The sequence below is a fragment of the Triturus cristatus genome, chromosome 6 (assembly GCF_964204655.1).
Source record: "Triturus cristatus chromosome 6, aTriCri1.1, whole genome shotgun sequence".
Lineage (NCBI taxonomy): Eukaryota > Metazoa > Chordata > Amphibia > Caudata > Salamandridae > Triturus > Triturus cristatus.
This window is the reverse complement of record NC_140589.1, coordinates 95164416-95188488: the sequence shown is the minus strand read 5'-3', so window position 1 is coordinate 95188488 and position 24073 is coordinate 95164416.

Below are 24073 nucleotides of genomic sequence, written 5' to 3'. Positions count from 1 at the left end.
TGTGTGACACCGTGTGAGTTGGAAGATCTGAAAGCCCCACCCCATTGAACCTGGGAAGCCAAAAAAGCTTAGCTACCATCAAGTAGGAGGAAGAAGGGCAGCACGCAGGCAGGGACCAACCAAAGGCCTGGGCAACCCATTATTGAACCCAGGTTACAGTAGGTTCCCAGAACAGCCCTTCGGCAGGAGATCCAGCCAAAGTACAGTGCCCGGCGTGGGGCGAATGTTTTCCACTCCTGATCAGAACAAGGCCATGGTGGTGAGATCCCTGAGTGAACACTCGGATGTAGCAATCCTGCTCCCTCGACCTGTGCAGCTGTCAGCTGGGACGCCTCTTGGAGGTGCAGGCCGGAGAACAGCCTAGCCCCAAGAGGTGTCCTCTGGAAGGGAAGGGTTCAATCTCCAGAGGGGTAATACGGAGAGTGGGTGATTACACCCCAGAACACAAAGGTAGGCCGAACAGTAGCAATATAAAACGAGGGGCAAACATGGTTGAAATAAATAGGGTTAACCGATCTTTCTAATATCCAAAACCCAGGCTCAAAATATTACCCATATGTTTTTGCCTCACATTGAACATTTGCCGGGCTTAACTATTTTCCAGGGTCGTCCCAGGTATTAAAGTATCTAGAGCAGAGATCTATACCTACCACAGTGTCCTACCACACTAAGGAAAGTCTCAACAGCAAGTAGAGACTCAGTGATATCCTTCATAACTGTGAACAAAACAAGGCAGAAGTACAAGAAGCAAACTAACAGTTTATCCCAAAAAATGACCAGGGTGATATTGGTATCACTCTACTGTGAGTGGCGTGTAAGGCATTCGGGAGGGATCCATAATAGCAGTACCACCAAGATCAATAGGTTTTGTTGTGGTTGTTTATGTCTACACATTTGTTAATACACGATGACTCCTTTGGTATACCAGACCGGTGGAGGTCCATACCATATTGGGGTTCATGCCTAAGAAAGACTGCAGACGGTGGAGCCCCTGGGTGGGCTCCACATGCACACACACTACCAGCCCACAATGCAGACCACACTAATAACATGAAATGTGAGGAGACTTAATAACTGCCTTAAGAGATACCGGGTTCATGTTTTCCTCAAACATTATAAACTACAGATAGGGATGTTGCAGGAAATATATTTAATGCAAGCAGAGATAACCACCTTCAGCAAAAATTTAAGGGATATATGTATGCCACCACATACTCAATTTATGCTAGAGGTCACCTGATACGGATAGCAGTGAATGCCCAGATCAAACTGTGAGAGTTGATGACAGACCCCATGGGTAGGGTTGTAGTGGTGGTGGGTGTATTAGAAGGCTATGACACTTGTGTGATAAATGTCTATGCTCCCAACGTAGATGACAGGACATTCTTCGCTGAAATCCCCATATGAGTTGCAGGATCATCCGCGTGGGGGACTTCTATAGTGTTCTGGATTGGAAGTTGGACAAATGCCCCCCCCATGCCTCGGATGAAGCCGGGAATGGAGACAGCCTTAATGAGGTTATCACTGCTTTTGACCTTACAGCGGTGTGGAGATTCCAAAACCCACGAGATAAGACGTACTCATTTCCATCCATGGTACAAGGTGGGTACAGCAGACTAGACTATGTGTTTGGTTGTAGAGAGGACCCCTCTTATTTGATAGTGCTTCCGACCTGAAAACGCTTCTTTCAGCCCACGCACCAGAGTGCCAGACTGTGGATCCCCTCGGGTCGCTATATGATCCTTGTGGAGCATGTAAACACCCTCACCACGCAACTCTGCAGTCAATCAGGACTCCACCGAGAGTAAAGCCATGGAATGGAAGGATGCAAGGTGCCTTTATGGGGGGAATGTATGGCGCAGAGAGAGGGGTGAAAAGACAATTTGAACGCTCTCTGAAAGACCTACATAGAGAACAGATAGCACTGGAGCACCGAATTACCATAGAGCCTGCGGCTTTTTAATGGGGAGCATTGACTTGATGAGACAGATAGAAAATACCTGGGCAAGATTAGATAAATACACATATACAAGATCTCGACAGAGACTTTTCAAGAGGAGAGACGAAGTCCGTAGAATGCTGAGTTGGTGGCTAAAAAGGGAAATACCACATCTCACATATTGCAGCTGGAGACTGCAGGGGGGAACGGTTGTAGACAGAGACCGAATGAATGCAGAGTGTGTGATGTGCCTCAAAGACACCTTCTCACAGAAGCAGACTGTCACCCTGGAGAATGTCGCACAGTATCTATGGGAGGCTAACCTCCCGTGGCTAACGAGTGAGCGGCGGTTGGCGCTCAGGGCCCACTCTCAGTGGAGGAGTTGAGGGAGGCATTGGAAGGTATGAAAACGTCTAAGGACCTGGGTGCAGAGGGCATCCCGGCCGAAATCTGTCAGACGATCCCTGACCCGCTACTGAAGAGACTGTTGGCGATATTTGGTGAACGCATGAGAATGGCCACCTCCCTCTCTCGCAGAATGAGGCGGTAATAGCGCTCATCCCCAAGGAAGGCAAAGACTTGGAGCTCCCGATATTGTACAGACTATTATCAATGCTTAACACAGACGTTAAAATTCTGAGCAAAGCGCTCGCTGTCAGACTCTTTGAGATGACGGGATCCCTGATCCCCTCAGACCAGATGGAACTTATCCCAGGTAGAATCACTGGCTGCAAGTCACAGACTCACACGTGCAATGAGGTCGAGGCTTCAGATGGTCACTACGAGGTAGCATGCCTGGATCGTTTGACACCGTGCACTGGCAGTACCGGTGGGTCTGTTGCAAGGTGTGGGGTTTAGCCCCCGTTACCTGAGCTGGGTGCAGCCGCACTACAGGGAACCAGAGGCCAGAGTACCACCCAGCTGGAGAATGTGATGTCTGAGGCGTGAGCACCAGGCAGGGATGCCCTCTGTCGCCTTTGTTATTCGTGCTGGTAAGCGAGGCCTTAGCTCGCAGTGTGCGGAACACACTACACCCACGGGGTATCCGAGTGGGAGATGTAACACGTGATCTCCATGTGTGCAGATGATACACTGGTTTATTTGAGTGATCCTTTGAGATCAGTCCGCTTCTATTGGTAGAACTGGAGAATTTCTCAGCAGTATTAGGTCTGCTCACAAACCCTGTTAAATCCCTTCTATTCCCTTTGGGTAACTGGGGCACGCGGACAGTGACCCAACCCCTAATGTGGGACTGAGCTGGGTCCGTGACTGTTTTAGATCTCTGGGTGTGAGGGTGTCTGATGTCCAAGGGCCCAATAAATATGCCCTCAGTATGGGTAAAGTGATGAGTGGATTGGAGCGCACGGTGGCGGTGTGGAATACGCGTCCCCTCTGGATTGTGGGTCATATATCAGTGGAGAAGATGGAATTCCTCCCCCACTGCCAATCTATATGACATCCTACAGTGTGCCCGACCCCCGTGGCCACATTCTGCAAACTTGACTGTAGGCTGGTGTGAGTGAGGAAACACAGTCAAGTGAAGTTGGACACTTTACAAATGACCGTGTGTTGAGGAAGGCGGCCTTGGCATTCAGAACTTGTTCCTGAAACATGCAGCTGCGCAATGATAGCACGTGGTGCATCGGCTGGAGGAGAGCCCTAACTTGGAAACGGGCATGATTCTAGGGGGGACCTTTACTTTACCTGAGTCCCTCATGAGGGGCCGCCGAACCCCAGCGGGCACCCCGGCCTTGACATGTCGTGCAGCAAAGGTGTGGCACAAGGTGGGGATCTAAGTCCTGAATCGACCTCCATTCGCTGGCCACTTGCCCTCTGGACTCAAACTATTCAAAGACATGGGCAGGGAGCTGTCCTTCCAGGCCTGGCGGTAAGGGGCTGTCTTACAGGGGGTGATCTGTCTCTAAATAACACATGTTTCAATCACTCTTGAACAGGAACAGTTTGGGCTGGGCCAGGGTCAGTTTTTACTGTACATCAAGTTCGAGTACACCGTCTGCTCAATCTGTAAAACTTTCCTTGAGTGTGTCGACTGCTGGACACGGCAGGATGTAGGACAGACATCAGATGCGGTATTAAATGCGGCATTTAATTAGGGGTGGGCGGAATTTGCGAAAGTGACTTTCGCGAAAATGTAAAAAATCTCCGCAAACACGCGGAAATATCGCGAAGATGCGGAAGTTTTTTTCCCGCCCGTTCGCGGTATTTTCTGCGTGGTTGCAGCTCGTCAACTTACCCACGCGGTTGCTCGCGGGCGCGGCCATCTTGTTTTCACTCTTCTCACGGTGCATGATCGCGAGAAGAAAGACGTGATTGCGCAACCAATGACATTACTGCGGGTGCGAACTGTCGCGAGACAGCGCAAATGGCTACCAACAATCCAACATCTCGTGGAGAACGCGACCGGATCGGGAAAACTTGTTGGTGAATGCGGGGATTCAGGTAAGGCGATCGCGCGCGCGCGAGAATGTATTATTTTACAGCGCGAGCAAGAAACAAATTATCGCTAATCTGCGGAATGCGGAAATTTTGACATTTTCGCGCTCTCCGCGGAACTCGAAAATGTCAAACTATCGCAATTTCCGCAAGCGGAACGGAAATTTAGCCCAGGCCTACATTTAATACAGAATAGAGGCGGGGACACGAGTAGGGGCAGAGACCGCTGGATGCCTCATTGCCCTGACGACCGGCCAAACCAGGACTGCATTTCTCCTAACGCCTGCTTCAAACTTGCTGAAGTTTTGGAATAATGTGGTGAGAACCCTGAACTGGACGACGGGCGGTCTATGATAAAATGGATTAAATCATGCCTGTTGGGTATATGGTCACAGAGGGAGGACTACAAAATGAAATTAGCGAATGCGGCCGTTGGACACTGTACAGGCAAAGAGACACATTGCAATCCACTTTGTCCCTCTGGGGACTTCGGAGAGTCGGAGAAGGGGTTTGTCGCATGGGCCCTTGCCGACGAACAGCATATGGAACAATCCCGTTCCGATGACAAAGTTACAGAGATCGCGGTGGAATGGGTAGAAATGCTGGTGAAAATCTCAGACCCTCCAAACAGACCACCTTGAGGAGATAATTTATAATTTCCTCACTTGAGGCTCAAATACAAATCGGGGGGCGGAGGGAGGGGGGCTGGATTGTGCTGAGTCTCTTATGATATTGGGTAAATCCATAGGCTCGCAGGACATTTGGTAATCTGTAAAATCTATGTTACTTTGGCTATTTGCCTCTGCAATGCTCTCGTTTGCTTGGTGTGGTATAACTATTGTTGTAAAAAAAAATAAAAAATAAGGGCTTATATAAAACAGAAAAACAATGGACCAAAAACCACATTCTATACCTGGGTATTAAAATAATGGCATTGCTAGATTAAACCGCCTCTGAAAGCTTCTCATATCTCCTGAGCTCCTCCTTGGGGGGTGGGAGGGAGGGAAAGTGGTTGGATATCCTGGTCAGGAAGACTAGCAGCAATTAAGATGACCCTTCTACCAAGACTTCTATATGTGATGCAAGCCCTCCCATTACAACCCCCCTCATAAATAAACTCATTAAGCTACAAAAACTAGCAAAAAGTGTTTTTTTGAGTTGGTAAAAAAACAAAAATGGCGAGAAAGCATGCTTAGCGATTGCACGAAAAGGGCACACTGGGTGTTCCCAACTTGACAAATTGTGGCACAAATCTGACATATTGTAAAAATGGAATTGAACATAGTTGGAAAAATATTAACTTTTTGCATCATATATTTGAGAGGTAGCTTGGCTGATCAGTCTATATAGGACATAGTGTCTCTATTTGTCTCTCGTCACAAAGGAAACTTTGACAGCTTGGGACAGAATAGCCATAATGGATGGCCTCTCGCCAGTGCTGAAAGGGATGCCTATCTTGAGTGGCAGATTTCAGACTAGAAAGGAATAGGGGGTTGCTATGACCACAAAGGTCTTAGGGCTTTCAGAGAGAGAGACTGAGAAACCTTAAGATTATGCACTGGCTCATGCATGACTCAATCAGACAACATGCCAGGTGACCATTAAAATTATTAAACAAGGGGCTCTGCATGAAAAAAGATGGCAAGATTGTGTTGTCAGAAATGTATGCATTTCTCACACACAGGAAAATAAATCTTCACCTCAGAAGAGCAAGGAAGAGCAAGGAAGCTTAATTAGTTTGAAACCTCACAGGTGGACGGGCATATATTGAAGAACTCAGGCAACACCCAGTAGAACCTCTGGCGGAGAAATATTGGTAACAATAACTTCCTAATGTTATTACATTCCGGTGAGGGCTAAAGAATGGAATCCCTCAAAATCAGTCGAGTGTTGGAGGGCGTGTTGAGGAGCAGACACATTAATCCACCTAATGTGGCACGTAATTTGGTGGCTTTGCTGAGACATGTTGAAAATATTGTGAATGGCAACCACCGACTGTTGGCAATAAAGCTGCTGCCAGCCAAAAGAAAGGTGGCGATGCACTGAGGGCACTGCACTAGTCCACGCTTGGAAGTGTGGCTGGCTAATGTGACTTTCAACCAGGAAAGGCTGGAAGTTTACTGGGAGCTAATGCCAGCAAAGTCCTGCGCCCTAGTAGCAGCTAAATAGTTCTGCACAATAGACAAGAAAACTCACAAAGATGGGAAAACAACATATACACTAACTGTGGAAGGTTTCGGGAGGTCTCCGCTATGGGCCACGCAGAATGCATATTGAATTTGTTCAATATTTCTAGAGTTGCAGTGAGACTTTTATATGCAACTTGAAAACTGTGCAGACTACATGCCATATCCTATTTCAAAGTAAAATGATCCTGCTAAGCATTCAAATTAAAATGTTTACTTTGAGTTTGTTTTCCTTTGTCATTGAATTTTAATTAAAAAGAAATGTGGTGTTGCAGGGAATCTGTTTGGAAACAGAACTGTGCTTTGGGAGAACAGTACATCAGAATGTAGGGACTGAGTCTCTTTGCCACAGCAGTACCTGTAGCCCCAAATCCGACTAGTTCACAGTGCCTCACCCGAGCTCCTAACCTTTCCAGAGTCACAAGTGATATCGGCAAACCTAGAATATAAACCTCTAGTCCCCAAGGAAACCATGGAAACAGATCATCACCTTTCATTCTTACCCATGCATGTCCATGGTAATCAAAAGAAAGACACAAAGGAAGTTTACAATATATTTATTGAAACTATCGTAGTCTATTTTGAAGCAGGTTGGCTACAATTAATAAACCAATACAACTAAGCAACATAATCAACATTACTAACCAGCTGTAAACAATGAGCAACCCGACCATGGTATCTATATCAGTGATTTCTGGGATTAGCACTGAAGCCCATACCTGGCGTGTGTAGTTAGGTGGTGTGTATCATAGGTGCAAACTCAGTTGACACAAGGCTGCTGCCTCCGTTCCAAGACTGGTCACTCTGCTGGAGTTCTCCCCTCTGCTCTCCAAGGAGCGGAGACACAGTTTATATGATAAGAACTATTGTGTTAGAGAACTGCAGCTGTGCTACTGTGTTGCGTCTAAAAATATTAGGAGACGTAGCTGACCGAGCACAGGAAAACAGTACTCCATGTTGTTCAACCTTGTACAAAATCTTCAGACTGAATCCCAAGAAGAGTCACTGAATAAAAAATAATACGTGCAGCGTATTTCTAAAATAATTTTGTATCACAAAAACAAATGTATTATGTGTGGCTTTGCAAAGCAAAAGCAGCCTAAAGCAGCTAACGTGTAATCAAGGGAGAACTAAAGTGGGCCTAAAAGGGGAAATACTACACCCCCTCCTTAGTCGGTAAACTAACTTAGCAACTGACAAAATAATAAAAACACAAGCTAAGCAAATTTAATCCGAATGCGTTATATAAAAAAATTATAATCATGATAAAAAACATGTCTGATGCCCTTGCCTGCCCCTTCTCAGCGCCGCGCAACCAGAAGCTCACTTCGGATGTCTAAATCCTCTGGCTCCTAATATGCGATGCCAATATAAACACAGTGTACCCCGTTCTACCTCCCAGTTTAGAAGAGTTCAGATCGTTATTTTCAAGTATAGCATCAAGTCACCTACTAGGCTAGCGGTGAGAGCCTATGCCCGGGCTTCAGTACAGGCCACAGATCATATCTCATGGACACATGCTCTATACCCAAGTACTTTCTCACACCAGTGATGCTACCTAAGAAATTGATGGATGGGTTATAAGATATGACCAGACTATAATGCACGCCATGGTGTACAAGTAGCATGTTGTTTATTTCTGTGATCACAGATTGATATGTACTGTATTATACAATGAAATGCTAATAAAAACAATTAACAAAAAAATAAGAATCTTGATAAAAGACATAACATGACAATTTTAAAGATGTGGCCAAATTAAGGGAAGCCAGAGGGAGTGACTCATACCATGCATCATCAAGCAGCTGCAAGTTCATGGGATAACTCCGAAAATGGGTCTTTATCGGACGTATCAACAGGTTTATGTTCACAGTACTAGGCAATTGCAGAGCCAAACAGATATCCAGTGCCCATTTGAAGGGGCAACATAGGCAATGAAACATTGGCAGTACGCATGTGAACCAGGTGGGTCAGAATCACAATGAGCAGTCAGTGTTCAGTTCCTGGAGCAAAGGGACTCCAGAGAGTCATATGTTGCGCTCAGGTACAGGTGGTAAATACAGTACTAAAGGGCTTCGAAAGGCAAGAACAGCTGTGTAGAATTAAGATAACTCCATGGCACGCAGCCACTTTCGGGGACCTGAAGTATACAACTAAACTTCATGATAGATCTAAACTGACTTTGTCCATGGTATAAAAAAGACATGTCACTGTGCATAATAATGATAACAGACAACACAATATTATTCAAGTTGTAAATGCGAGAAGAAAAAATATTAATACTTTTATCAACAACAGCAAGTAATTGATCCAACTTTTCTTGATCAATGTGCCAGAAACGTGCAGCAGCTCCAATTTGCAATAATTTCCAAATTTCATTTTATGTGGCATAAATAAATCTTTTTGAACGCGTAAACTTAGGACCCAGTAGGAAGTCAGAAAGGTCCATATCTTTTGAAAGCAGAGTAATATATTGTTTTACTGCAGACAGTGAGGAATGTTTCAACTATTGTTGGCACAATTTCTCTATGAAATAGGTGGTGACAATACCTGAGTGTTGAGAGTGGAAATAAGGGGGGGGGGGGGGGGGTCAGGTCTGCTTGCTTTAAACCCCGGTATGGAATTCAAATAACGAGCATAATAACCACTTGTGTCCACTGGCCACAATAACCACCCGTTTGGACTTATTTGTCTGAAATGAAATGTTCCATTCTGTAGCATGCTATGCTTCGGTGCTGTTTGTGGGATGTTGCAAATTGTCAAATAGGACAATGGAAGGAATATTTGGTGCATTCATGACTTTAATTTTTGCCAGTCCTAGACACGCAGTCTGCTGAACTGAATCATTCAGAAAGATCATCTGTGTTTGACTTAAACAGGCTCGGAACAAGGTGTTGGTTCCCTGAACTTGGCAAAGTTTGGTACCCCAAATTGATTTCATGCAAATGGTATCCTTACAATAATCATAGCCTTTCATGGCTAATTGTGTGACAAACAAGCCTATATGTATTAGCTTGGTTTGTGTAAGCATATATTTCTTTGCTGGTGTAGGGACAAGTCTAAAAGATAAATATTTTGGGTCTAATGCATCATGTCCAGGAAAAATATGTGAAATGATCCCTATATGTTTTGGAGCTCCCAGTGTGGGAGTAGGACAATGTTCCGATTGTGTATAATTAAAAAGTGTACATTGAACACCAGCTCGATTCAAATAATGATGTCTATAATGATGGTAACAGAACATTTCAGCATAATTAGCAGAATTTAAATATAGATCCTCTGATTCAAAAACAGTACAGTATTCCAGCTCTGAGAGCATTGACTTTACAGTCTCAACCTCTCAATCATGAGAATGTAACCCAGGTACAGTACCATCATCCATACAAACCGTAGATACATAAGAAATCTGCTGTATTTCGGTTGGTCTGAAGATATCATAAGGCACTTTATCCCAAACGATTCCATCAGTTACTGAAACAGGTAAAATGTCACAAGGGACAAGATTCTTTTTAGCTTATGTGAAGGTGAATGAGGCGTTAACACCTCGTCACCCAGTTCTGTGGCAGAGTGTTCTGAAAGGTAATGGACATTTATCAACAAAGAGAAAACAGTCACAAATCCAATCCAAAGGATAAAAAACCCAAGGAAAGTGTAATTCAAAATTTTTTCCAAGTAAGGGCCTGATTGGTGCATTTCAGCCATGAAAAGAAAACACAGGCCCATGTAGGGGGGAGTGGCTAAAAGAAGAACTGTCAAAAGAGTTGGATGAAAAAATCATCTTATCTCACAAATTAACCAGAAGCATTTGGTTGAAAACCAGGAGGCACGGATATAGTAGGAGAACCAGTGAACTCCACGAGAGGTGGATCAGTAGAAAATTACATCAGCTGCAGTCGATGCAATAGGAAGTACAGTACTCACTTCAGTCTTGTGGCTGGAATTTGTAGCAGTATTAGGAATTAACTGAAGTTCAGTCAGTCAGTCAAAATCTTTATTCGGCTGTATACCAGCCATAAAAGAATACATCATTAAAAAACATTTCAAAAGAGAAAACTACAACAAAAATAATAAGATGCAAGCAATGATGATGATTCCATAACAATGACAATTATAAATATCCGGATATCAATCTATTCAAACAATGTATCCATAGGCAGGGAGCCATAATGCCTGGGTACAGAAATTAATTGGTGGCTAAAGAGAGGAACATCTATGTACGGTTTCCATACGGGTAGTTATCTCTTTCAAATTTCAGGATTAATCATCAACATATGAAAATCGTGAGGCCTAGGCACATTTTCGTAATATTCATTTTCCAACAATATTCCGAAGCCGGACAGCGGAAGTGATATACTTATAGACTATAAGGCAAATAAATTCATCTTTTAAAAGCAAAAGATAATGTAACGCAGCCCGACATTGCTAATATTTAAAACTCTTAAAAATGGTTTTGAAAAAACATGTCTTGGGTTAATATAAATTTTACAAAAAAACATAAAATGCAAGGTGCTCTGGGCTGACTCTGAATCACATGGGCACAAGTACGGTTTAGTATCACAGTACACATAACGAGGATATGAAACCAGTAAGTGGGAAATTCCCATCCTAAACCTTATCAGTTAAAACATTTTGACATAGGTAAAATAAAAAGAAAGATAGGGCTCAGTGCCTAAGGAACAAACTAGCAATGTATGGTCAACGACCCTTTTCTTTACCAACTCCTGTTGATCTCTAATCAAAACAAGCAATTGCAATGCAATAGGTCTCGCATTTACAGGAGTTTGAGCTATTCACATTGTAAATTACAATGTCTTTTATTTATGTTTTGGTTTTTAAAACAAATAAAAGGCATTGCTTTTGCAATGCTAGTAGCTTAAACTCTCGCAAATGCGAAACCTATTGCATTGCAAATGCTTGTTTATGCTTCTGAAGCTGTTGGTGAGAGGGGTTCACCAATGGCTCCCAACAGCCAGACCCAATCTAGAGTTACACGGGGGACTATTGAGAGGGGTATTTAATACAGTCGATGTCTACACACACAGACACAGTGGTCATCTTCAAACCCTGTACATTAGGGGTCCAGCCATTCTACAGATGCGTGCCAGAAGGCCACACAGTAACGCCACTGTCCAGGAGGGGAAATCCACCACCCTGCCGAGGTCAGGGAGCTCAGGGATGTTTCCGTATGCACAGTAAACTTTCAAAAGTTACAGAACGTGCATTCACACAACCTTAAAGACATACTGATGGTCTGTGCGAAACGTCTTGGACATGTTGTTGAGCAAAAAAACTCTAATAAATGGCTAATTCCATGGAAATATGAGAACTGTATTTATAGGCAGATAAAGCACATGATCTCCCACAGTTTGACATGTCTGTGATTACTTCACCCATGCTTCCCACATACCTGTCCACTCGCCATATCAATCACATGTGTGAACTTCGAGCAGTTCTGAATGTCCTGCCCCAACACTTTCCATTCTGAGGCTCGGAGTTTTAGGACTGTGCCTAGATGCTGCTCACACCAGGGGCCGTCTTGCACACAGTGCTGGGTGGGGGTCTACGTGCGTGCCCCCAGGGTACTGCTGTAGTACACAAGGGACTCCCAGTAATGAAGGGGCCATGCCGCCGCTGCCTCGCACGCCCCCTCATTACTCCTGGCGCTCTCAGCCCAAACAGCAAATTAGTGAGAGGGCCTGGAGCCACCCACCGCGCGTGAAGAGCAAAAACAGAGGGGGAGCTGCGCACGAGGAACGGGGAACATGCGCGTTCTTGGACTCTTCCCACAGGCACGCAACATGGGTGGGCGGAGGGATGGACACGTGAGCTGATGAATGAATGGATGGATGAACGGCGGGTACATGCTTTGATAGATGAGTGGCAGGAAGGATAAGTGGATGGATGAGTGGCGTGAAGGATGAGACGATGGATGAGTGGGTGAATGAGTAGGTGGGCGGCTAGAGGGAGGGACAAGGGAGCAGATGGATGACGAGATCAGCGGGCGCCTGCTTTGATAGATGAGTGGGTGGCTGGAAGAGCCGGTGGAGGAATGGTCGAGTGGGCAGATGGGTGGATGAATGAGAGATTGGTAGGTGCATGTGTAGATAGATAAGTGGGTGGATTAGTGACTGGGTGTTCTGATTGGTTAGATGAGTGGTTGAATTTGATTCATCTCCCTCGAGTGCATCAAAGCAGCCGTGTGGTGAGGTTATCACGCAGCGTGTTTGTTTAAAGACCCAATTCAGCTGGACAAGAACACAGAGGTCTGAGGTGTGACCTAGAGCAGGGGTGTGCCGCATTTGCCTAAGAAGACTTGATCGATGCCACATTTTTAGAACCACCAACTACATAAATGGCTCCTTCTCATTTGAATGAATTCTCCAGACCCGTGTACCCATTGGACGCAGCGCCCATGCAAAGACGGGGCAACATTACAGGACAAGCAAAGGGTGCAGCCTGTGTGCCTTGTGCTGCGTACAGTGCAGTCTTTCCTGTTTTTGTGATCGGCACTTCTGCGAGCCTAGGGGGTGTTTACTGTATGCCTTCCCTTGCTTAACTTTTCGTTAAATAATATATGCACTATATTTCTAAGTGTTATCTTTGAGTTCTATGAACGACCCTGCATCAAATTCCCCGCTCTAATCGCTAGTTCTAAAGGTCACTGGTTTACAGAGGATGGGTCAATATATAGAGATATGGAAACAAAAACTAATACTTCTTATCCAATGAGTTGCTTACACTGGCGAGAAATACAGCTGAATCAAAGTTCACAATTTTTGAAATATCTACAAATAGCACTGAAGGAGTTATTGGCACATGTGATTTGGGATATGACCATAACAACAACATCCTTGAAGAAAGCGAGAAAAAAAATTGTCGCACCAGGCGCTTCTGACTCTAAAGCCCATCCTGACCTAACGTCTGTAGCTGCATCAAGGAAAGCAATGTGTAATATAAGTTTCCCTGAAATAATAATACTACTCAGTGCGTCTATTTTAGAGAAGATGCAGAGGAGTAGAGTAATGGGTGCTTGCAATATCACTGCAAATAAGGGCAGGGGACAGGCAACAGCCTGACCCACTCTGGCAGGAGGTGACGCCGGGATGGCGAAGACAGGCAGAATGAATATAAGTGCTTTGCCCCTTGGTTTGGCCCCCTCACCCCAAAGGGAGGGGATTGTGGCTGGACCGGGGGCCTTAGTGGAGGCCATTCCCCCGGGAGCAGAACCCGGGCTGCTGGAAAGGGTGGGGGTAAGGGAAGCGTAGGCAGGACGTTACTGGGCAGCAGATTAGGACATGATAGGACAGGATAGAGGCATGGAGGAAGGAAAGAAAGTAAAGGAGAGGCATTCATGGAGGGAGGATGGGAAGCAAGGGAGGGATAGAGTCATGAGGGAGGAAAGGAAGCAAAAGAGAGAAAGAGCCATGGAGAAGGAGATAAAGTAAAGAAGAGAGACATTCATGGGTGAGGAAGGAAAGCAAGGGGGGGTCAGAGACATAGAGGAAGTAAATGAAATGCAGGTGAGATAGAGGGAATGAGGGTGGAAAGTAAGCAAGACATGGGTAAAGGCTTGGAGGAAGGAAAATAAGTAAGGAAGACAAAACAAGCGGTCGCAAAAGTGAAAGTGATCGCAATCGCGATCAAACATCAAAGCGGCCGTGCGGCCGCGAAAGTGAAAGCAAATGGTGTGCAGGCTGCCAAATGGTGCACGCGCCCGGCGCACATGCACTGTATTTGGAGGCCTGAAAGCACTTGTTTGCACTTCCAGATCCCCCATTTACAAAAGCTCTCGCGAGTGCAGCGCTAAAGCGCTGGCTCAGGCGCTGGCTCAGGCGAGACCTAAAAAGTACCCAATAACCAGAGGCTGCAGTAGAGGGCAGCGTTTCACCAGAGGTCAAATACATCGTTATCCTTATTTATTTTGTAACTTTCCCCATATTTTTGTAGCCTTACATCTTCCTTTTATAATTTTTTGTTCTTTTCCCACCTCATAGAACACGCTTAATTGACACCTTGTCAAGGCAAAACATCCTACTGTCAGTCCATGAGACCAGCCATGCATGAACATGCATTGCCAGCTCCGTATGGGCACTCAGTCAATGGCAGCTGAGTTGACGTTGACTGGGTGCCCATATGGGCCCAAAGCGCATCTCTTTTGACTCATGAAGCAGATTTTACGAATAGGGGTCACGGTGATTTATCTTTCTTCGAGTGTATGGAATGGGGTTCCGCATCTTTACGTGATAGCATTGCTGGATTCATGACCACCCAAAACTGTGCAAAACAGATGTAAAACACAGATATTAAGTGTTCAGTCACAGTTATGTTAAGGAACTTGTGAGCACAAATATGTCCAGAGGCCTCATGGCGCTGAGCAGTGTTAATGAATCTCGTTTCCTGTTTGGCCTTTAAATAGTTTTCACTTTGACAAAACTTCAGTTGCAAAAAGCAAAGCCCCTCCTCCCCTGCCTGGCCTGGCGAACTGGTCCCAGGACTGAAGTCAATGCCCCCGTGTGTAAGGAAACGTGAAATAGAACCCCTTATCCTGCACAGAGAGGCCTTTTAACTTCTACAAAGGCAGCAGTGTAGGAAGTACCTGGGGAACTGATACCGGTTAAAAGAGGCAACGTCACGCCAAGACAAAAATACCATTCTAAATATTTTCTACAGAGACCAACATGGCGCTTGCCAAACACCCCTCTTCCAGGTTTGTATTTGAGCAGGTCTTTATGAGACAGTACTTTGAATTGTACCATTGACGCATGACATAATTTCATATATTGTCTTATGCTCAAGCCTATTCCTGATGCCCCTTACCACTACTGGCCAACAATCCACGTAGACTTTAGTGTAAGGCGTGGATAATGCAGTTAGAAAGAAAACTAGTACTTACTGCAACATTGTCGCCGAATTATCCTGTTTCTCCAAGGACGTTTTCGAATCCACCTCAAACGCGACGACAGATCCATTGCCTGCCGGCTACAGGGTGGCCAGTAACATCTCAGAGCACCGAAACAAAATCCATCATCGCCAGAAACCGTGGCATACCCACAAAACAAAAAATTCCCGCCTCGCTTCTGACACAGAAGGTCCGGTCAGCCTTGCGATTCAAGTATGCCGTTTCACGACAGTGCTCCAGCTATCGCGCCGTGACAACGAGAGGCCGGGTTTTCCATTCTCACATCACCGTCAATGTTTTATGCATGAACACGGAGGGGGACGTAATTTCTTCCAATAGCAGCTGGTAATGACTCCTTTCGACTTCTTAGTGAGCATGAAATGGAAGGGGCTGGACAGCAGAGCAGGCGCAGCCAGAAGGTAACCTGCTGTCTGTCACACAACCCTTGCGAGCGGACAGAACTCCTTCTGTACAATTCCTGTGCAGGGCCAGCGAAGGATTCTAGTAGAGCGTGACACACTTGCGTGACAGACACACTTGTTGACTGGACTCACCCTGGCTGCTGGCCCGACATCATGAGCACGCATTAATGGGCTATCGACATCGAGAGCTCCTTATGTACTAATACCATGCAGCGTTTGACATTATCATATTTAATACAAAGGGCCCCGTAGTATATCTTCGATATGATTCCCCTGCGGATTCACTCTTTTTTTTTTTCCTTTTTTTTCTTTCTTTTTTTTTTGTTTTGTTCGCTTTTTTTTTTTTCTTTTGTCCTCATTTGCCTTACCCTCAATATTGGGAGAGCCAACCACCCTACACCACACATAAGCACGGTACATTATGATGGTGGCCAATTTAACCCAACACAAAAGGGGCTTTGCCGACTCCATCTAGGTATATTTCCAACCTGGAGGACCATACGTGAACCTAGACAGGGAACCCGGTCCAGGGAGTACTCGAAGGCATAATCATAGGACCCGGGAAAAAAAAAAAAAAAAACAACCCCGGATTCTATCGCCAGTTAATCAGCAAATTCCAAAAAGCCAAATTGTGTTTACTGCATGATCTATTTAAGTCAACTTTAGATGTTGCATATAAAGACGAAAGCCACCCAGAATGTAATGGGGCTGTTTTCTCTGTCCAATAAATACAGATTTGCCTTCTAGCCAACAAAATTGCACAGAAGAGGAAGGACCTTGCTTTACCCGTGATGTTATCCTCCAACCCAAAGATGACAAGTGGTAGAGTTATTGACAAGGATACATTTAAGATGGAGTTCAAGGTGTTCTTCACTTCTTCCCAGAAACCAGCGATGGCTGGACATTCCAAAAACATATGAACGTCACAAGCATCGATACAGTTACATTTGTTGCACTTTTTATCTGGGAGAAATTTGGAAAGTCTCCGCGGAGTTATATATGCACGATGTACTGAGAATAGATGATTTCGTTTTAGCCAAGATGGTTTCACAATTCTGTGGAGTAGGCCAAAGGACTTTAGCCAAAGATCTTCACACTGAAGGCCGGTCACCCCCCCCATAACTGGTCTGGAAGGAGAAACTCCCCGTCGCTTTCCTCCAACAGCTGCCAATACCATTTGGCTACTTCTTTTTCACCCCCTGGGCTATCTATTAACCATTGTTCCAAAATACTAGCCCCCCCTAGATGGGGATCTCTACGTTTTTGGGATCTGGCCCAACTTTCCATTTGGATAAATTTGAATCTGGAGAGCCCTGACCCAACATGATCATATAATTCATTCCAGGTTATTAATGTCCCATCCTTGAATAGCTGACCCCATCTAATGATACCAGCTTGTTGTATGATAGATGACAAACTATCGTTTAGGCATGGAGGAAGACCCGGCGAGTCCCAGATTGGAGAGAAATTAGAATAATAGGACAGCCCCAATCTCTTCCTAATGCTGGACCAAGTTTTGGCCCATGACTGCAAAATCTTTAACTTAATTTTTTTGAAAAATTTCTGACTCCCGAATTTGAACATAAATCCGTCTGCTGCAAGTTCCGCCCCCATTAACATCGCTTTATATATTGAGCCTGGATGGAGGATAGATGGCATTTTTAAAAGCATCCTGGAGTGCGATAACAAGAATGCCCATGCATAATACAGTAAATCCGGCAAGGCAAGCCCACCCTTCTCCCTTCTTCTCCTCAACTTTTTCCATGCTATTCTGGTCGATTTGTTATTCCATATAAAAGTATTTATATCTTGCTGACATTTTTCAATTAGTTTAGGATCAAATGCCAAGGGAATTGCGTTAAAGATGAAAGTAAACTTAGGGAGAATACACATTTTTACGAGGTTTACCCTTCCGATTATGGAGAGAGGCAAATGAGTCCAAGATTTTAAAAGCTTTTTACTCTCAGTACAAATTCTGTTCAAGTTGGAATGCCCCATGCTATCCAATTCTTGGGTTACTCTTATGCCGAGATAGCGCATGGATGTGGATATGTTGACCCCCAACTGTATATCGGGGAGGTTCCAGACCATTATTTCGCTCTTACTCGAGTTAATATCATATCCGGAGATAAAACCGAACTCTTCTGCCCGTTTGATAACTACCGGAAATGCCTTAACTGGGTCAGAAGTAAGAATCAAAATATCATCCGCGTAGAGTGCTACCCGCCTTTCCCATTCTCCAAAGCTAAAGGATGGAATATTAGCCTCCTCCCGCAGAAGCTGGGCAAATGGTTCTATATATAAGTTAAAAAGAAGGGGGGAGAGCGGGCAGCCCTGCCTCGTACCTCTGGTTATGTCAAAGGCGTCAGTCAAGACCCCATTAATCAGCAGTCTGGCCGAAGGGGCAGCATATAGCTGGTTTATCATTCTGCAAAAGCCAGTCCCAAAATTAAATTTTTTAAGTACATCAGAAAGATAGAGCCAGTTGACTCTATCAAAAGCCTTAGTTGCATCTAAAGTTAAAGTAGCCAAAGGTAGAGAGAAAGCAGAGGCGATGTCTATGGCTCCTATCAGTTGGTGTGTTAAGTCAGATAGTTGTCGGCCTTTGATAAAACCTTTTTGATCTTGATGGATTATGGCACCCATAACACTGGCCAATCTAGCCGCCATGATTGTTGCAAAGATTTTATAGTCATTATTTAATAATGCTATTGGTCTATATGACCCACAATCCAGAGGGGATTTTCCAGGCTTTGGAATAAGCACGATTGTCGCCTCCCCCCAAGATTTAGGTGGCAACTCACCCTCTATTAAGATGGCATTAAATAAGGTCATCAACAAAGGGCCTATGACAGCTTCCAAAGATCTATAAATCTCTCCCGGGAGACCGTCGGGCCCAACCGCCTTCCCTTTTTTTTGGTGTCTGATAGCTTTAATCACCTCAGCCTCTGTGATCTCAAACTCCAAGGCCTTACTTTTTGTTAATGACAAAGTTGGAAGCGTGATGGTTTCCAGCCAGCTGTCTCTTGCCTGCTGGTCGTTAGGGAGAATCTCCTTATATATATATCTTGGAAAAAGTCAAAAAAGGCTCTACCTATGTCTAGGTTGGTAGATCTTGTCTCTGCCTCACCTTCTATCCTAATTTCCTTGATGAATTTGAGAGCTTGATCGGATTTGATTTTCCAGGCTAGCAGTTTCCCTGCAGCTTCACCAAATTCGAATTGGGAAGTCTTAGATGCTTCCCATCTTTTATTTACTCTCTCCTGTAGGATATTATCCAGTTGTAACCTCAGTTCGACCAATTTGTGCTGAAGCTGTGGTGTTCCTGAAGGTGAGTCAATCTTTGACTCGAGGTGTTTCATGTCTTGCTCGAGGTTAGCCACCCTCTCTCTATATATCTTACGCCTAAAAGAAGCTCTGTTGGTGATCTGACCTCTTAGAAAGGCCTTAAAAGTCTCCCAGACCACGGCCAAACCTGCAGAAGCTTTGTTGACGTCAAAAAATACTGAGGACTCTTTTGCCAAGAACTTTACCTCATCCTCTTCAAGCAAGAGGGTCCGATCAAAAGACCAGGATGGATGAGTAATGGTATCTTCGATTTTTAGAGAAAACTCTAGAGCGGAGTGATCAGACAAATGCAAAGGTAAATAGTCTATCGTAAGTAGAGAGTCCCTTAAACAGTAGCTAAAAAGCGCATAGTCAATTCTAGACTTATGTTTGAAGCGACTGTTCCGAAAAGAAACACCTAACTTGTTACCCGCTCTTTCTCGCCATACGTCTGCCAAACCAAGTTGTGTCATAATTGTTACGAGGGTATGCCTAGATTTGATGGAACTGCAGAGTCTAGATTTGACGGATTTATCCAGATTGGGATTGAGAACGATGTTAAAGTCCCCCACCCAGATCACTGGGTCCTGAACTAAAACTAGTTGGTTCCAAATCGCGTCTAGGTGTGAGGGATCGTCAGAGTTTGGGCCATAATAGCCGACTAAGGTAAAAATCTGGGCGTCCAATGAGACTCTCACTAATAACCATCTCCCCGAGTGATCTTCTTTGTATTCCAAAATTTGTGCTTTAGCAGATTTTTTAAAAATGAATATGACCCCCCTAATATTGGCGTTATGGTCTGTTGAGCAGAATTTGTCTATCCACTTATGTTTTTTTAACAAGGCAGTAGCCTCTGAATTAAGGAGATGCGTCTCCTGAAGAACAATGACCTGCGCCTGAGAGTCCCTCAAATACTGTAAAATACAGTCTTGTCTGCCTCTCACTCGCAGACCATTAACGTTCCAGGAGATATAGTGTATTACTGTCATGGTATATGGACTATCACGACTCTCTCCGTGTTTGGTCCCCCATATAGTAACATTTCAACTTCAACATAGTGAGAAATCCTGGTTATGGAAAAATGTGCATGAAAAAGCAAAGAAGGTAGACAAATGAGGTTTTTTTGATCCAATAGCTTACCCACCCACCACCATCCCCCCACCACCCCCCTGGAAAACCCTCCCAAACCTATACTGGCCTGATCTCTGGCCAGCTTTACGCCCACCCACAGCCTTACCCGTCAACCCCCCCTCCGCTGCTATAGTATATACTATTATGGGTGTAAAAAGGATGACCCAGACAGAGTGTAAAAAGGGAAAAAAGGAGGTATGAAAAACACAGTTTTTTTTTTTTTTTTTTTTTTTTATATTGTCATTTATATATATATATATATATTTTTTTTGTAATGAACTTATGATTCCTACATGTCAAAAAAATTTTATTGACGATGTGTTGACAGGGTCATCCTTATGTGAACTTAACCTATCCCATGCTACACAGAAAAGAGAGGTCAAAGTTCAGTGGCAAACAACTACCCGGAGCACATGCGAACTCAAAGAGACCGTGCGGAAATGATCGCATTCAGTTATTTGTAGTCTGGTTCTGTTTCCGAATAGAATCAAGTAGGTCATCAGCATCTTGAGTAGAACGAATATTATGCATTTTGTTATTATGCATAATCCGTAGGAATGCTGGGAACCTCATCTGTACAGTGGCTCCTAAGGACCTGAATTTATCCATACGTTGCCCCAGCTCCCACTGTCTGTCTAATGTGGTTTTAGAGAGATCAGAACGTATCTCAAAAGAAAAATCCGAACACTTCAACGATCTAGTTTTCAGAGCGAGGTTTAGGATCTTTTCCTTAAGTGCGTAAGTCAAAAAGTTAACTAAAACCTTCCTGGGTTTAGATCTTGCTGGATTCAGACGGAATGGATCTCTGTGTACTCGCTGGATATCCTTATCTAGTTCCTCGGTTGTTTCGACAAGATTTAAGGATTCCTTCAAAGTCCGAATTATAAAATTTTTAAGGTCCGAACCTTCTTTACCTTCAGGAATTTTTAGAAGTCGAATGTTATTGCGCCTGGAGTGGTTTTCCAAAACCTCGACCCTCTCTCTCATGTACTCCCCATCTCTTTGAAGGGTATTTATTTTGGACCTAGCAACCTCCAGATCAGTTGTTAAAAGACCTACAGAGCTTTCCAGCATGCCAGTTCTTTCGCATAACCCTTCCACCTTTTGGCCTAATAGCTCACACGTTGCTCTTATGTCATTCTGATTTGACTTAGAAACTGCAAAGTCATGTCGGATCTCTTCCCTCATTGCGTTAATAGAGCTAACTAGGGTCTCAAGAGTATTGCACAGATATTAAGTGTTCAGTCACAGTTATGTTAAGGAACTTGTGAGCACAAATATGTCCAGAGGCTTCATGGCGCTGAGCAGTGTCAATGAATCTCGTTCCCTGTTTGGCCTTTAAATAGTTTTCACTTTGACAAAACTTCAGTTGCAAAAAGCAAAGCCCCTCCTCCCCTGCCTGGCCTGGCGAACTGGTCCCAGGACTGAAGTCAATGCCCCCGTGTGTAAGGAAACGTGAAATAGAACCCCTTATCCTGCACAGAGAGGCCTTTTAACTTCTACAAAGGCAGCAGTGTAGGAAGTACCAGGGGAACTGATACCGGTTAAAAGAGGCAACGTCACGCCAAGACAAAAATACCATTCTAAATATTTTCTACAGAGACCAACATGGAGCTTGCCAAACACCCCTCTTCCAGATTTGAGCAGGTCTTTATGAGACAGTACTTTGAATTGTACCATTGACGCATGACATAATTTCATATATTGTCTTATGCTCAAGCCTATTCCTGATGCCCCTTACCACTACTGGCCAACAATCCACGTAGACTTTAGTGTAAGGCGTGGATAATGCAGTTAGAAAGAAAACTAGTACTTACTGCAACATTGTCGCCGAATTATCCTGTTTCTCCAAGGACGTTTTCGAATCCACCTCAAACGCGACGACAGATCCATTGCCTGCCGGCTACAGGGTGGCCAGTAACATCTCAGAGCACCGAAACAAAATCCATCATCGCCAGAAACCGTGGCATACCCACAAAACAAAAAATTCCCGCCTCGCTTCTGACACAGAAGGTCCGGTCAGCCTTGCGATTCAAGTATGCTGTTTCACGACAGTGCTCCAGCTATCGCGCCGTGACAACGAGAGGCCGGGTTTTCCATTCTCGCATCACCGTCAATGTTTTATGCATGAACACGGAGGGGGACGTAATTTCTTCTAATAGCAGCTGGTAATGACTCCTTTCGACTTCTTAGTGAGCATGAAATGGAAGGGGCTGGACAGCAGAGCAGGCGCAGCCAGAAGGTAACCTGCTGTCTGTCACACAACCCTTGCGAGCGGACAGAACCCCTTCTGTACAATTCCTGTGCAGGGCCAGCGAAGGATTCTAGTAGAGCGTGACACACTTGCGTGACAGACACACTTGTTGACTGGACTCACCCTGGCTGCTGGCCCGACATCATGAGCACGCATTAATGGGCTATCGACATCGAGAGCTCCTTATGTACTAATACCATGCAGCGTTTGACATTATCATATTTAATACAAAGGGCCCCGTAGTATATCTTCGATATGATTCCCCTGCGGATTCACTCTTATATAAAGTGGTGTGTCACCCCTGGTTCTGGCCTGTGCCATACACAGCTCCCACAATATATATACATAAATAAATATGTTATGTAATGAACTAAGGAGGAGGCATCGAAGCTAAAGGTTTAGAGAGTATGGGATGCCTATCGTTGTTTTTCAGGAGTTTGATATAGCGCAAACTCGACCCGAAGGTATCGGAGCGCTTTACATGAGCACCAGTTGCCTTACAGACGGACACATTCATTTTGTTGGGGACGGGGGGATTACGGCCGCGAAAGTGAAAGCAAATGGTGTGCAGGCTGCCAAATGGTGCGCACGCCCGGCGCACATGCACTGTATTTGGAGGCCTGAAAGCACTCGTTTGCACTTCCAGATCCCCCATTTACAAAAGCTCTCGCGAGAGCAGCACTAAAGCGCTGGCTCAGGCGAGACCTAAAGGAGTATGTTAAAAATTCTCTTTTCAGCTTCGCTCTTGTTATTTTAGCTATATTTCCGGGGCTATCGAGACAATCCGACAGTCCCAGTTTCTCCAACTGATCATTTATATAGGTAATCAATGGGATGTTTTTTGCACAGTCCAATTTTAGACAATCTAAAATGATAGCATGGTTCAGAACTGCTTCTTCTTTTGGCCAAAGATTGCGCCATAGTAATAAAGGTGCCAATTGTATATGAAAAGATAGCGGAATAACACTGAGTTCACTATGACAAATGGTAGCAGCAGTGCTTTTAGGGACTGTCAACAGGTGTTTCATAAACGTGTTCTCAGCTCTCAGTAGGCCCATGATATTACATGAGCCCCAGACTCCAGCTCCATATAAACAGCACACGTACAGGCTTTATAGATGTCTACAATGGCTTTTATGGGCCAGGAACCTAGTTTACTAGTAAATCTGAAGATAGCCTCCACATTTTGGTTAAATCCCCTGGTGCTTGCCTCTACTAAATGAGACCAAGAACTTTTTTGAAGAGAATACCTAAATAAGAAAATGTGGGCACCTAGGACAGTTTTTCATTATTTACAAAACAGGTCTTTAGGGTCTTAGGAGATTTACCCACCACCATAATGTGTGATTTCGCTACATTAGTTTTTAAGCCAAGATCATTAATAAAATGATTAAAACTGGTTAAAAGCCTCTGCAACCCCATCCCCGTTCTAGACATTAAAACACAATCATCAGCATATAG